Source organism: Rana temporaria, chromosome 3, assembly GCF_905171775.1.
Source record: "Rana temporaria chromosome 3, aRanTem1.1, whole genome shotgun sequence".
Taxonomy (NCBI): Eukaryota; Metazoa; Chordata; class Amphibia; order Anura; family Ranidae; genus Rana; species Rana temporaria.
Window position 1 is genome coordinate 301,259,888 of NC_053491.1, and position 16,043 is coordinate 301,275,930.

Here is a 16,043-nt window from a genome sequence, read left to right on the forward strand (position 1 = left end):
GGCAAGGAGGCGGCACGCCAATTTCTGGCTATCGTGATCTTAGCTGATATAAAGATAAACATAAGCAATCGCCTTTGGGCTTTAGAGGCCTCCACCACCCTGTCGCCCAAAAGAGCCTGCTTTGCAGATTTAGTCATGTTCAACTGGGTCAATGAGTAGATAAAATTATATACCCTAATCCAGAATCTTCTGACCTTTGGACATGACCACCAGATGTGATAGGCAGTTCCCACCTGGCCACATCCCCAGAAACAGTTGGGGGTGGCCCCATGAACAAAGGTAGCGAGTCTGGCCGGCACCATATACCATCTGAGCAACACTTTATAATTGGCTTCTATAATGGACATGTTTATAAGTGACTTAGAAGCAGTCTCTGCCAGCTCACACCACTTATTTAGATCAAAGGTTTCCTGCAGGTCCTCCTCCCACCGGAGCATGTAATTCAGCTTAGTGGAAGACGACATCAGCATCGCATATAACTCAGAAATATGTCCCCGCAAACTGTCATAGCGAACGCAAAGATACTCCATGGGGGTATGAACCTCCAAGTCTCCCTGGCGGGCCAACATTTGTAGAAAGTGACGTATCTGAACATATCTGTAACATTCTATCAATGGCATTTAATACTTCTCCCGCAAAACCTGCTCAGAGAGAACCTTCCCTCTGTCGCAAAGGTCCGCTATGCGCAGTAGTCCCTTATTCGTCCACCATTGAAAAGCAACTGGATCGAGACCCGGGGTGAAAGCACGATTTCTCAACAGGGGAGCCAATGGGGAATGAGGCGATTTAAAAGCCTGTGTTCTAGAGACCCTATCCCAAATATCAAAGGAAAAGGATAAAGATGGGCATAAAATGGTGGGTCTGTCTTTAGGCGGAAGCCACAATATATGGGAAATAGGAGACGGGCGACAATCGTAGGATTCCATGATCATCCAGATCGCCTGTGACCGCTTTGAATGGAACCTGGAGAGTTGGGCTAACTGAGCCGCATAGAAATATTTCTGCAGGTTAGGTAGGCCCAATCCTCCCTTCCGTTTCAAGGTATACATAGTGCGTTTGTTCACCCTAGGCCTCTTGTCTCCCCAGATGAATTCAAGGATTTTTCTTTGTAACAACTCCAAGTCACTGCGCACCAAGGCTATCGGTAATGTACGAAATAAGTACAATATCCTCGGCAAGATGTTCATCTTTATAGAGTGGAGTCTGCCAAACCATGATGGAGGGTGGATTCGCCATTTCGCCAGGTCCTCGGTCATCTTTTTAATTAGGGCTGGGTAATTCTTTTTATACAAGGTTTGGAGAGATGAAGTCAGATTGACTCCCAAATAAGAAAGCATTTCAGATTCCCAATGGAACCGATGTGTTCTTTCGATCACTGACTGGGCGGAACTAGGCAAGGAGATATTGAGAGCCCTAGATTTACTATGGTTAATTTTCAAACCCGAGATATCTGAAAATGGCTTTAGAATATTATATAGATTGGGTAGGGACGTGATTGGTGAGGACATAGTCAGCAACAAATCATAGGCAAAAAATAAACATTTATGCTCGTAGCCACCACCAACGATCCCCCGAACATCCTGGCAGTCCCTGATTTTTATTGCTAACGGCTCTATAGCCAGGACAAACAGGAGCGGGGACAACGGGCATCCCTGTCTAGTGCCCCTTCTGATGTTTAGAGATTGAGAGGGGTATCCTCTAATCATTAAGGAGGCCATCGGTGTATCATAAAGCGTACGAAGGAGAGCCAGGAAACGCTCACCAAATCCGTATCGATGTAACACGTCGAAGAGATAATCCCAGGAAAGGGAATCAAATGCTTTCTGGATGTCTAATGAAAGCAACATACCTCCTCTAGGACCCTCCCATCCCAGTTTGATTGAATCGCCAAGATCAAATTGATAATTCTGCGAGTTTGGTCTGACGCCTGTCTATTGGGAACGAAACCCGCCTGGTCCGGATGGATATAATGAGGGAGAAAAGTATTCAGTCTTAGAGCCAGGAATTTAGTTAATATTTTCAGGTCAGTATTAATTAACGAAATTGGGCGATAATTCGCACAATCTCCATGGTCTTTGCCCGGTTTCGGTATGACATGAATGAAAGCTGCGTTGTCGTGTGTAGGGATTTTGCTGTCCCGGCGTAGATCATTAAAATATTTACATAAATGAGGGGTAAGAACGTCTCGATATTTCCGGTAATAATGACCAGAAAAACCGTCCGGTCCAGGGGCCTTTGTGGGATTCAGAAATTTAATGGCCGCCCCAATCTCAGCTTCAGTAATCGCATCATCCATCAGGTCCGCATGGTCTCGGGAAATTTTGGGCAATTTAAGGTCATGAAAAAATGCTTCGAGCTTAGCCCGGTCCAAGCTGTCCCGCTGGAGATACAATGACGAGTAAAACTTATAAAATTCCCGAACGATCCGCTCAGGGTTTTGAGTGAAGTGGCCGGTCAGTAAGCGCAACTTCGGGGTGTATGGTCGGGGCACCAATTTCCTTGCTAACAACGTAGATGGTTTGTCCCCCATCGTATAAAACCGATGTTTGGACCAACTGACGTTTTTCTCAGCTTGCGTAGTCAGACTAAGATTCAGCGCCAAGCGTGCCTCGTCAATTTTAAAACTCAAATCTGTCTGGGGGTTCCTATGCTGTTCCAACATTAAGGCCTCCAAGTCGTCCTCTAACCGAGAAATTGTTTGCTCCCGCGTCCGCTTCAGCCTACTAGCTATTTGGATCAGTTTGCCCTGTATCGTTGCTTTGTGGGCAGCCCAAGTTATCGCAGGGGAGGTGTCAGCTGATTTATTAACTTCAAAGTATGCCTGTATTTCCCTCTCAATTTCCCCATAGTGGACAGGGTCATTCAGTAAGCTAGCGTTGAGGCGCCACGGTGAGGGGGTGGCTTTAGTCCACAGCCCTCTGGTGGATAATTTTATCGGAGAATGATTCGACCAAGGGGTAGTTAAAATTTTTGCAGAAGTCACGTATGGGAGCAAAGAGGTACGGACCAAAAGATGGTCAATCCTAGAGAAGGATCGATGCACCTGGGAATAGTAAGTAAAATCCCTCATTGAGGAATTACACTCCCGCCAAATATCAATCCGATCACACGAATGAAACAAACGTGCAACCTTGCAGCTACTCGCCGGGGGACGCCTCATGATTGATTTAGTCGGGTCCGATTTATCCATAGTCCTATCCAACGGAATATTACTATCCCCTCCCATTATCAGCTGTCCCTGGACCTTAGGCAATAGTATCCGAAGCATATTTCGGAAAAATTCCAGCTGGCCTGTGTTCGGGGCATAATACGTGATAAAGGAAACTAGCTGATCGTGGAGACGACCCACTGCCATCAGGTATCTCCCCTCCCTGTCTTTGACTATAGTTATAGGTGTGAAGGGAACTCTCTTAGAAAAACAAATAGCTACTCCCCCGTTCTTTTCCGGGCCACACGAGAGGAAATATTGTGGATACCTAGCATTGAGGTATCAAGGTGCCGAGGACCTGGCAAAATGGGTCTCCTGTAGCAGGAGAACGTCAGCCCTCTGCTTATGATAAAACTGAAAGGCTTTGGTTCTCTTGATAGGGGAGTTTAATCCGTGGATATTATGAGTAATGACTGCATAATCCGTTGAATAGGATCTAGCCAACGCGGCAGGGCAGAGCACTCTTACCTTGGGACATCCTGGCTGTGATTTTTAACTAAGCTCATGGTTTAGTTTCTCCCCTAGCTTGGCATATTGCCTTGTTACACTACATTGGATACACTGGCCCAGATTCAGGTAGATTTGCCCATTACTTACACATGAGCTGCTCAGCTGAATTTCTCTGCGCTGGGGCAATTTTGCCAAATTGCCACCTGATTCAGGAATCGTTTGTTCATTTAATTTGCTCCTGTTTAAGGCAAAGCTGAGGGCGCAAGGCCGCGCAAGTCAAAGTGGGTGTGCCCCTATGTAAATGAGGATTTTTCGGCTCAGCAGAGGTTTGCGCCGGGCGTGCGCATGCGCAGTTAGAGCGCTGCCGTCTGCGCATGCGTCAAACTGCGCCTAACATACTTTCAGGGCAAATCCTGCTCAGCTGCTTGCACTGATCAAATAAATAGGAGCAGACTTGCGCAGGTTCTTTGCTGAATTTCATCCTGCTTTTTCCAACCCCCCCTGAGCAAGGAAATTCAGCCCATTTTGAAGAGATGGCACCTCCCAAAGGAACTAAAAAAAGAAAGGCAAACTTCGTGGCTGCGGAGATGGACATCCTAATTGCTGCACTCCAGCAACATAAAGAACTCCTATATGGTGCCCAGCGGGAAAACACCACCGTTGCCCAAAGGAGGGCTATCTTTGAAGCCATAGCCCTGGACATCAATGCCCTGGGTAATGAAGATCGTTCCTGGGATGACATCCAGAAAAAACTGAATGATATGAGGCGCAGGGTCCGGGATAAACTGGCTCTTATCCGAAAACATACCGGTGGCACGGGAGGTGGACCGCGATGTAAGATCCGCCTAAATCACGAGGAGGAGCTTATTGCCCAAACTTTTGTGCAGGAGCAGGTGGAGGGACTTGCAGGGTACGACTCCGCTGTTGGGAACTTGGGGACTGGTAAGTTATTTTTGTTTCATATCTGCTGTGCATCATGGGAGGGGGTAGAAGTGAACATATTTGTTGGTAGAAGTGAAGATGGAACTATTATTTTTGTTTCATATCTGCTGTGCATCATGGGAGGGGGTAGAAGTGAACATATTTGTGGGTAGAAGTGAAGATGGAACTATTATTTTTGTTTCATATCTGCTGTGCATCATGGGAGGGGGTAGAAGTGAACATGTGAGCAGTGTGTTGCACCAGCAAAATCTTTCGTTTTGGTGTCATCCACAGGTGGTGATGAGGATGATGAAGCTGGGCCGTCTTCGGCTGCGGGGCGACCTACGCCATCCATACCTGAGCCAGGGGTCCAGTCAGGCCCCATGGACATTATGGCAATGCTGGTCCAGGAGGAGATCCTACCGGGGCCAAGTATGGTGGAGGAAGTTGTTTTGGAGGAGGATTCCTTTTTCCTCATCCAGGAGGACTCTGGCTCCCTCCAGGAGGATACCACCATCCCTGATCAACCCACCACCCCCCGGCCAGCACGTCATCCCCCTCCAGGGCAAGCCCCTCCAGGGCAAGCCCCTCCATTGTGGACCCCTCCCCTTCTCCCTCTGTCCGTGCCCGAGCCTCTCCTCCCAGGAAGGCTCTGTCCAAAACGAGGCATATATCCTCCAGCCTCCGTGACGGTCTGCTGGAGGAGCAGGCCCTGCAGACCCGCAATATTTGGGCCATGGTGGGAGATGTTAGACGTCTGGCGGACAGCATGGCATCCACCTCCACCTCTGTGCAGCATGCCCTCACCCTGCATGCAGACCGGGACAAACATGTCTCACAGAGCCTGGCTGAAATAAGTGGCAACTCCAAGGCCATAGTCACCTGCTTGGTGGCTCAGGAGAACGCCCCCGCTTTATTAAGCAGGATGGCAGCTGCGGTGGAGGCCAACACCGCTGCTGTGCAGGCCAACACCGCTGCAGTGCGGGAGGAGGGGAGAGTTACCCGCCGTCATCAGCGGGACACCACCACCCGCCAAATGCGGATGTTGGCCCAGACCAACACCATCCTCGCCCGCCTGGCCAACGCCATGGAGGGCATGCAGCCACCACCTGCGAGGAGTCTGGAAGTAGGGGTTGATGCTCCTCCCCCCCTCCATCCCCACCCCATGCCTCCTCCGCACCACGGAGATTGAGGAGCCAGAGCCGGGGCACCCTTGGCCCAAAGAAGAAAGAAAAAAAATGATATAATTTGAACAATTATTATATGCTCAGAATATGAGTTTTATTTTTTTTATATATGCTCAGAATATGAGCTTTTATATTTATTTGTAGTCCCTACACACGGTGAGGAGTGTATACTACAGTGTGACTGGTGTGTGAATGGGGGGGGGGTGGCACTCCTGCTGGAAAAGGGGTGTCACCCTCTGCCATGTGAAAGGTGTATGAATGGACAGCAACATAATTGGAGCCTTGACGCGGCGTTGCTGCTCCCTAATACCATGGGGTATTGTTGGGTCTAATCCAATTTGGAGTGCATGTGTCGTGTGTGTGCTAGGGACTACAGTGGTGTGCATAAATGCATTATACTTGTGACAAGATCAGGGTGTGTTTAATGTGCAAAGAGACGTTCCACAAGACCATTCCGGATTGCTCTTCCCTCAGAAGATCCGGTCATTGCGTAGCTCAATGTGCATGCCCCTTCTCTCAGCAAAATTGTGGAGAATACAACATGCCCCGACGATTTGGCACACAAAGTTGGGTGAATACAACAGGGTCCCCCCTGATTTATCCAGACATCTGAATCGAGATTTAAGGATGCCAAATGTGCGCTCCACCACCGCACGGGTACGTGCATGGGCTTCGTTAAATCTTTCCTCTCCTGGTGTTTGAGGGTTACGAAATGGGGTCATCATGTGAGGTCCCAGGGCATATGCAGAGTCACCTGGAAGGGAAAAGACAGGAGGATGTTAGTCGTGCATGTGCCCCTTGTGATGTCTGCATCATGGGGGGGGGCAGTCATACCTGACACCCATGTCACTCACCAATCAGCCAGCTGTCTCCATACATGTTCTGGTCAAACTCTGTTGGGATGGGGCTGTGTCGGTAAATAAAACTGTCATGGCTTGACCCTGAGTGTTTGGCACGGACATGCCATATGAGGCCATGTGCATCCACAATCACCTGCACATTTATCGAATGCCAATGCTTCCTGTTGCAGTAGATATGCTCGAGGTGCCGGGGGGGCGTAGTGCCACATGGGTACAATCTATTGCACCCACAGTGCGTGGGAATCTGGCTATTTCATAAAAATCACTGATTGCCTTCTGCCGCAGGTCAGCCGTGGTTGGTTTGATAAATTGTGTGCCCATGCGTCTGAGTATTGCAGGGATCACTTGGTGCACACACCTGCTCATGCTGGATTGGGACATCCCCGCCACCATTCCACCTGTGCGCTGAAATGAGCCACTTGCCAAAAAATGAAGGGTTGCCACTACCTTCACCAGTGGCTGCACTGCCTGTCCCCGATGGGTCGGGCTGCTGATGTCATCCTGCAGGATTGTTACCAACTCAAGGATGACTTCAGGGCTGAAGCGAAACATGCGATACACCTCATTATCACTCATCTCAAAAAGGTTGTAGCGCCCTCTGTAAATCCTCTCTCGTGCCCTCCTACGAGTCGGCTCAGTCAATAGAATATCAAGAACCATAGCTGCCCCTGGCATGTTGGTGCACAGATGTGAGGTCCCGAAAATGTGGGTGCTCTGCTTGTTCAGCTCGTCTGTCTAGGTGCTGCTGAAGTTGCGCGCTCATGCAGATGACATTTGGCCATCTTTTGCTAACTTGCCCCTGCTTTTAGCAGGAGCAAGTTTGCCCGGGGAAAAAAGCTTGCGCGCTTCCAGCGCAAGATGCGCATCACACGCGCATGTTTCTGAATCATCGGCAGTACCTAATTTGCATATTCGCTGAGGGAATTCCATGAAGGCGCAACTTACACCCCGCGCAAAATTGCGCTATAATTGCGCCGGAGCAGCGAGGCTGCATGCGCTGGAAAATGGCCGCATTTCAGGCTTAACTGGTTTACAGAATCAGCCGCAAATTTGCCTGGGAGCAAATCAGTACTTGCGCGGCGCAAATCACACTTGCTCCCGCGCAAGTGCTTCTTGAATCTGGGCCACTGTCTTAACCGGACCCTGTAAACTACTCGCTTTCAATCTGCCCCAGTCTTATTTAAATCTTTACAGTTCTTGTGGTAAGAATAAATGTTTCCTTATTAGCATGCTCCCAATATTTTTCTGGGTACTGGTGTACTACTCTCCACTTTCCCTGCACACTCCATAATCAGTTATCCCCTCTTTCCATACTCACTACCCCATTATTTTATTGATAGTGCACCACCATACTCACCCCTTCCCCCTTTCCTCATCCACTCACTAATCACTTGCTTCACCTGATCATTTCAATTGTGTCCCGCTTTCTTCCCCAATCCTTGTTTCTAACATTTCATTCTTTCCCCGTCTCGTTCATTTCCTATTTTTCTCCTCAATTATTCCTGCCTATTTCTTTCACCCCTCCCTTTTTCCCCCTTTCGTTCTCCCTAAATATTTCCCTGCCCCCACTTTCCCTTCCTCCTTGTTGTTTTCCCGCTCTTAACCAGCCTTTTCGCTCCCTTTATTTATTTTCCTTGACATTGTTTTTCCCCCCCTTTTTCCTCCTTCCCCTATTTTTTCCCCCTCTTCCTCCCCCCCCTCCTCGCTCTCTCCCCCTTCCCCCTTTCCCTCCTCCCCCCCCCTCTCTCCCTTCTTCCCCCCCCCTTCCCCTCTCCCCTTCCCTCCTTTCCCCTTTTTTCCCCCCTTTCCTCCCCCCCCCTTTTTGTCCTTCCTTTCCTCCCCCTCTCTCACCGCCCCCTCTCCCTCTCCCCCTTCTCAATAATTCTTAACCGTTCCCTCTTTCCCCCCCCCTCCCCTTTTTCCCACTTTTCTTTCCCTTCCTCTTTTTCACCCCTTTTTCTTTACCCAGTTTTGATCACTTTCTTTTTCCTTTTTGTGTCCCTTTTCTCTCCTCTCCCCTCTTTTTTTTTTCCCTTCTTCTTTTATTCCTCGATATTTTTTTTTTTTGTTCATCCCCTCCCTTCCTCCCTCCCCAATTTTCTGTCCTCCCTCTATGCATCTGCATTTACTTTTCTCCCCCTCATTTTGTTTTTTCATTGCACAGTCCTTTTCCCAGCACTGGGTGTCCCATTTCAATTTAAAATTGATTACCATTATTAAATAATAACCTTCACTCTACCAGAGCCCGTCATTATTTTCCCCCACGTGCGCCACGGGGGGACTGCCAGACCCTGGACCTAATCGCCTTGACCAGCAAAGGTGAGCAAGTTTTCTTGACTCCCTCTCAGAATGCACTATTGATTCTTTCTCTTTGTATAAAATATTGTATTTATTGCTTGTTTTTTACTGTATATCTTACCTATATTTCCTAGAATCCTCCTGAAGAAGCGGTACATACCGCGAAACCGGTCGAGGTCAATAGCTCCACCGATTAGACAATAATGGTCTTGTTACCTATCTGATTTGTGGGGTTTATCCCAAATGTCTTTTATATTGTATCTTGTCAAATAAATATCAATTTATTTTTATTATATCGTCTCCTATCAGTGCCTCGAACATCCCAATCCCACTTCTCCTCTTGTTGACCTGTGGTGTTAGATACTAATCGGCCTCAAGCAGCCTTTTGGTCTTCATCCACCAGGCCCTACTGTTTACGGTCCCTTCTTGTTGTTGCTCTGTTGCCATCACAACGGCGTACACTTCCGCAGCCGACACTCATAGACGGCGCGGCGCTGCAGCAGTATTGCGCATGCGCGAGAATGGGGCGGGACAGGTCTTTTCGTTCGGGCGCGTCATTGCGTCATCCCAACTTATCCAGGAAGCAACTGCTTGTGGGTTTCACTTTGCCCACAAGCAAAATGGGAAATCGCAGGAAGGCTGAGGAAAAATAAATATAAGGTATTTATTGAATATAACTCGGCAGAACGGCGGGACTTTTAGACGTAGTAAGCGGTAATGTAAAGATTTAAAGAAAGATAAATGAAAGGTCATATTTATTAAAATTCAAAAACAGAATGGAAACCCCGCTTTAATTTTATCATTATTTGGCACCAGGATCCATTTATGTACCGGTATTGTTTTAAGTACAATCATACAGATAGACTTCCAAGACTAATGATATTCCCACTAAAGGGGATGTATCTCTTTTGCAAAGCCTGTTACTTGTCAAGCATGGATAAAAATATTTAACACATAAAGGTAAGACACATAACAGACAATTTTTTTAACTCTTCAACCAAGTATGTAGTGTACCGTCGCACATGTCCTTGCAAGTTGTTGTTGTACGTTGGACTAACTATTAGACCTCAAAGACAACACTTCGGCGAATATATCAGTTTTGTAGAAGAAGGCTGTGACAAACACAGTGGGCCAGATTCAAGAAGCTATTGCGCCCGCGCAACCATAGGTTGCGCGGCGCAATCATAGGTTGCGCGGCGCAATAGCTGTTTTGCTCCCGCGTAGCGAATGCCCCTGATTCAGGAACATCGCTACGCGGACTGCAGCCTAGGATATGACAGGCATAAGCCTCCTTATGTCTTCATATCTCAGGCTGCATTCTTGCGTTGTCCGCTAGGGGGCGCGGCCATTGTGATCGGCGTATAGTATGCAAATTGCATACTACCACCGATTCACAAAAGTTGCGCGGGCCCTGCGCACGCAAGGTACGGAGTTTCCGTACGGCGACTTTAGCGCAAGGTTGCTCCTGCTATAGCAGGGGCAGCAAATGCTAAAGTATAGCCGCCCTTCCCGCTCGTGAAATTTAAATTTCACGTCGTTTACGTAAGTGATTCGTGAATGGCGCTGGACGCCATTCACGTTCACTTAGAAGCAAATGACGTCCTTGCGACGTCATTTGCCGCAATGCACGTCGGGAAAGTTTACCGACGGAGCATGCGCTGTTCACTCGGCGCGGGAGCGCGCCTAATTTAAATGATTCCCGCCCCCGGCGGGATCATTTACATTAGGCGCCCTTACGCCGGGCTATTTAGCATAGCGCCCGCGCAATTTACGTAGCTACTGCTCCGTGAATCGCGGGCATATCAAAATATTTGCGTGGGCGCAGAGCAAAAATCGTTGCCCTTTGCCCACGCAAATATTGCGCGGATCTACCTGAATCTGGCCCAGTGTGCCACAACATTATTTGGAGGTTCATAACAAATCCACTACAGGTTTTCAGGTCTGGGTCGTTGAGGCCATCCCCAGAAATCTATCTGAAGCAGAATGTTTCTCCAGACTGTATCAACATGAAACATTCTGGATATAGACGTTAGATACCCTTACCCTTACACACGATTGGACATTCCGACAACAAAACCAACCGTGGATTTTTTTGCAACGGAATGTTGGCTCAAACTTGTCTTGCATACACACGGTCACACAAATGTTGTCGTAAATTCTGATCGCCAAAAATGCGGTCATGTACAACACTACGACGAGCCGAGAAAAATTTAGTTTAATAATTCTGAGCACGCGTCACACGCTTTTGGTCGGAATATCCGACCAAAAGCTCACATCAAACATTTGTTGTCAGAAATTCGGATCGTGTGTTTGCGGCATTACGCCTGAATTAAGAACTAGAAATTAACACCATCATATAATAGTTACACTAATACTCTTTGCCACTATCTTGGGTCTCTTCAACATTAATTTATAGAACATCTCACTATAATGTGTTAGCCTTACAGCATTAGAGCTCTAATAGAGCAGACATCCTTTTTTGATTAATCATCTAATTATAATTTTCATTATTTTCAGGGTTTTCAAAAGTTTAAAAAATACATATATTTCTTATAAAAAAAATTTCTTAGCTATCAATACTTTCTACTGTAAGTACTAGCTTTCTTATGCTCCTTTTTTTAAGTGATCTATATGTAATTAGTTGCATAACAAATCTGTATCCATTTACTTACCCAATGCAACTATATATATATAGTTTTGTTGCATTAATTATTATTCACAAAAGAGCATATATCCTTCATATTTAATTGATCTTATTTATTAATTGGTGTTTTATATCATCTATGGTTTAATCTATGGAAATAATGACCAGGCCACTTTTTGCGATACGGCACTGCATCGTTTTAACTGACAATTGCGCTGTCGTGCGACATGGCTCCCAAATAAAATTGACGTCCTTTTTTTCCCACAAATAGAGCTTTCTTTTGGTGGTATTTGATCACCTCTACGGTATTTATTTTTTGCACTATAAACAAAAATATAGCGACAATTTTGAAAAAAAAAACAATATTTTTTACTTTTTGCTATAATAAATATCCCCAAAAAATATATAAAAAATGTTTCCCCTCAGTTTAGGCCGATATGTATTCTTCTACATATTTTTGGTAAAAATAATCGCAATAAGCGTCTATTGATTTGTTTGCGCAAAAATTGTAGTGTCTACAAAATAGGGGATAGTTCTATGGCATTTTTAATAAAAAAATTTTTACTAGTAATGGCGGCGATCAGGGATTTTTATCATGACTTCGCAGTCATTATGGCGGACACATCAGACACTTTTGACACCATTTTGGGACCATTGTCATGTGATCAGTTCTATAAAAATGCACTGATTACTATACAAATTACACTGGCAGTGAAGGGGTTAACCTGTAGGGGCGCTGAAGGGGTTAAGTGTGACCTATGGAGTGCTTCTAACTGTTAGGGGGCATGTCTTGCCATGACACATCACTGATCGCTGTTCCTGATGACAAGTTGTTTACACTAACATCTCCCCGTTCTTCAGCTCTGGGGTTGCCTGCGCACCACCGGTGGCTCGCGCGTGACCACACGGTGCGCAAATTAAAGGGGATGTATATATACGTCCATTTGCGCAGCCGTGCTGCCGATGTAAATACTTGTGAGGCGGTCAGCAAGCGGTTAAGAATTAAATGCTTATGAGATCTTAGCGATCATATGAATTGCTTATAGTAGTGATCTCCTTCGTTTTTATTCTCATTAATTTTATCATTATAATATTTTATTTTATTTATTTAATTTCATTGTATTTTCAAAAACATGTTTTTATTGTGTATCTGACAATTAACTAGTGTATTTAAACACGGCTCTCCACTACCCCTGGATAACTTGAGAAAGGAGCATGCATGCTCACTACTGACTTTGCACATGCTCTGAAATGCGTTGTCGTTCTCCCTCATCCCTGGTGATGGTGGTCCATGCTGCCTTCCAACCAGTGCATGCACAAAGCGACACAGAATAACGCTGGCCTCTCCTTGTCACACCACGACTTTCTTATGTGCAGACCTTGGATGTCTGTCACTGATCCACCAGGATGTTTTATCACCAACAGATGAGCCTGTTTTTCTACTTCCTATGTGGGTGACCCCTTGTTTGTGTGAACTTGTGTTTCATTAAATATTACACAAAAGGCTCATACACACTGTCGTGGACACTGGCTGCAGGGACCTTTTCTGCCCTAGCTGGTCGTCAAGCTTTATTGTCTCTATCCCTGTAGTAATCCTATTTAGCTCCGGGAACACCAGCAGAGGAAGGTTCTCAGAATCTTCCACAGCTGGAGCACATAGAGCGGCTACCTCTTCTGATTTTTCCCAGTATGCTTTCAACATGTTCACATGAAAGTTCTGTCGACTCTTTCATCAGGACATTTAGCCACGAGGTAGGTTGTGTCACAGAGCTTTGCCACAACCCGGTAAGGTCCCTGCCAAGTGGCCTGTAACTTGTCCTGCTTGGTTGGCCTGGGGGCAAGAACCTTCTGCCCAACCTCAAGAGTGAGGTTCTGGGAATTACGATCATACCATCGTTTCTGCCGACTTTGGGCAGCCCGAAGGTTCTCTTGGACAGTATCGGTGAGTTTCTTCAGTCTGTCCCTAAACTCAAGAACGTATGCTATGATGAAGAACCCTTGGGGATCAATTCCCCCTTCCCAGTGGGCTCTGACTAGATCTAGGGGTCCCCCTCACCCGCCTCCCAAACAGTAACTCAAATGGGGAGAACCCGGTAGATTCCTGCGGACTTCCCGATAAGCAGAGAAGGTGCGGCAGATATCTCTCCCAATCCCTGTGAGAGGTTGCAAATGTCCTAAGCAGATGTTTCAGTGTTCCATTGAACCTCTCACACAACCCGTTGATCTGGGTGTGATAAGGAGAGCTCTGTAGGGGCTTTATCCCACAGGGCCTCTATAACTACTGAGTGAGCTCAGCAGTGAACTGGGTTCCCTGGTCAGAGACGATTTCCCATTGGAAGCCCACCCTGGAAAAGATCCTGAGCAAGGCATCAGCCACAGTTTCTGTGTGGATATTTGCCAGGGGAATGGCCTCCAGGGACCGGTTGGCATAATCCACCACGGTAAGCATATATCTCTTCCCAGAAGGACAAGGTCGGGGCAATGGTCTTACCAGGTCTACGGCAACGCGGCTAAAGGGTTCATCAATGATAGGTAAAGGGTGTAGGGGAGCTTTCAGTGTGCCCCCATGCTTACCCACCCGCTGGCAGATGGTGGAGGGTCCTGGTCATCCCCGGGTGCCCACCAAGGGTATGTCATGCCCAATGCGCAGCAGGTCATTCCGATATTTCTGCAGCACAGTAGCTGCCGCTTGGGCGAATGAGAGGCTGTCTTTCCCTCTGTTACTTGATAGAGTAATCCCTGGACCCACTCTACCCACTCCCCCTCCAAACCCTCAGGGTCCAATCCTGCTCTTTCCCTATAGCTAGCTAGGGAAGGGTCGCTGAGAGTTGCCTGTGCAAAGTCTTAGGGAGAAGCCCAAATCGGGGTAGGAATAGCTGGGGTAGTACAGACTAGGTCCGGGGTGACAGGTCTTACTGGGGTCCCGTACTCGAGGGAGCACACCTACACCTGAGCTTACTGGCGGGTGGTAACAGGGCAGGCTTCTTGGGATACATCCAGGGAGAAGGCTGAATTTAAACGTCCTAAATCATTGCCCAACAAAACCTCTGCAGATAAGTTCCGCATTATTCCAACTTTCACTTCTTTGGCCTTCTAACCCCAATTAAGGTGAACCCTGGCAGTAGGGACCTGCATAACATTTCCCCCGGCCACCTGTACAACCACAGACCTTCCCGTCTGTTCTGCTGGGGTTATCATATGGGACTGTATCAAGGTAATAGTAGCTCCCGTGTCCCGCAGTCCCTGGGCAGCCCGATCATTAATCCACACGGATTGTCGATGGTGCAAACGATTATCTGTAGCAGCAGCTTGCACAGGGTCTGCCTCATATAGAATTTCAATATTCTCCTCAATTGGGTAAGTCAAATCATCTCTCTCAAGACAGTGTGCAGCAGATTGGGCAGGTCCAAGGGGCCTGTGATTCTGCGGGTCCTGGGAAACATTCTGCAGACATCACCTCCTAACATGCCCTGCTTGGTTGCATCTGTAGCAGAGGTCCTCTTTCCCTCGTGAAGATGGTAGCTGAGTAGGACCGGAGATCGATGGCTGGTGTGGATGGACAGCGCTCCGTGGAATGTTGGGGACAGGCCGAGCTGGAGTCTTAGGCTCTGGCTGTACAGTCCGCCTTGAATCCACGTATTGGTCAGCTAGGGTGGCAGTTTCATCTACTGTGACTGGCCGTCAATCCTTTACTCAGTCTCCAACTTCACGTGGGGTATGATCGTAGAATTGTTCCAGGAGTATTAGCTGGAGCGCATCAGCCTTGGTAACAGCTTGGCGCCCGGTCATCCAACTCTCCGCTGCTCAGGTCATTCGATGAGACCATTCTGTGTAAGGCTCTCTCTACTTTCGGCAGAGGTTGCAAAACTTTAAACAGTGTTCCTCTGGAGAAATGCAGAAATGAGCCAATAGTCTTTCTTTTACCCAGTCATATTCCTAGCTGATATCATCTGGGACATTATTGTATGCCTCTGCAGCCCTTCCTGTGAGCCGGCTGACCAGGAGCGTGACCCAATCCCCTGTATCGACACCTTGGAGCCTGCATTGCTGCTCAAACATTTGCAGGTAAACATCCATCTCATCTTCCCCATCTTGAAACATGTGGAAGGAGGCATAGGGTAGCTTGTTGTGGGCCGCTGGAGCTTCCCGGTTGGGCATAACTGATGCTCCTTGGTCCCGCTGGAGTTTAGCCATTCGAAGCTGGGACACCTCTTGTAACACTTGACTGATAACCTCCTGGTGAGTACCATACAAGGCCAAGCGCCACTGGACGTCACGCTGGAACTCTGTCGCCTCTGAGGTATTTGCTGGTGGGTTTCTGGCCTGGTCGATCACCATTAGTTTGGCGATGAGAGACACTTTAGATTTGTTACTGGAGACTTTTCCACTGGCTTCCAAGAGATCCTTCAAGGTGCTGCGCTTGAGTCTGGCGTAGTGATTTTCCATCTGCTGCTCGGTGCAGAGGGTCCCGGTGG

General features: G+C 47.5%; 1 protein-coding gene across 2 annotated transcripts in view; it reads right to left on the minus strand.

Annotated features, from left to right (window-relative positions):
* The window catches only part of LOC120930266 (E3 ubiquitin-protein ligase Jade-2-like), a 1,253,604-nt gene that overhangs the window by 219,468 nt on the left and 1,018,093 nt on the right, over window positions 1-16,043 (minus strand). The window lies entirely within an intron of this gene.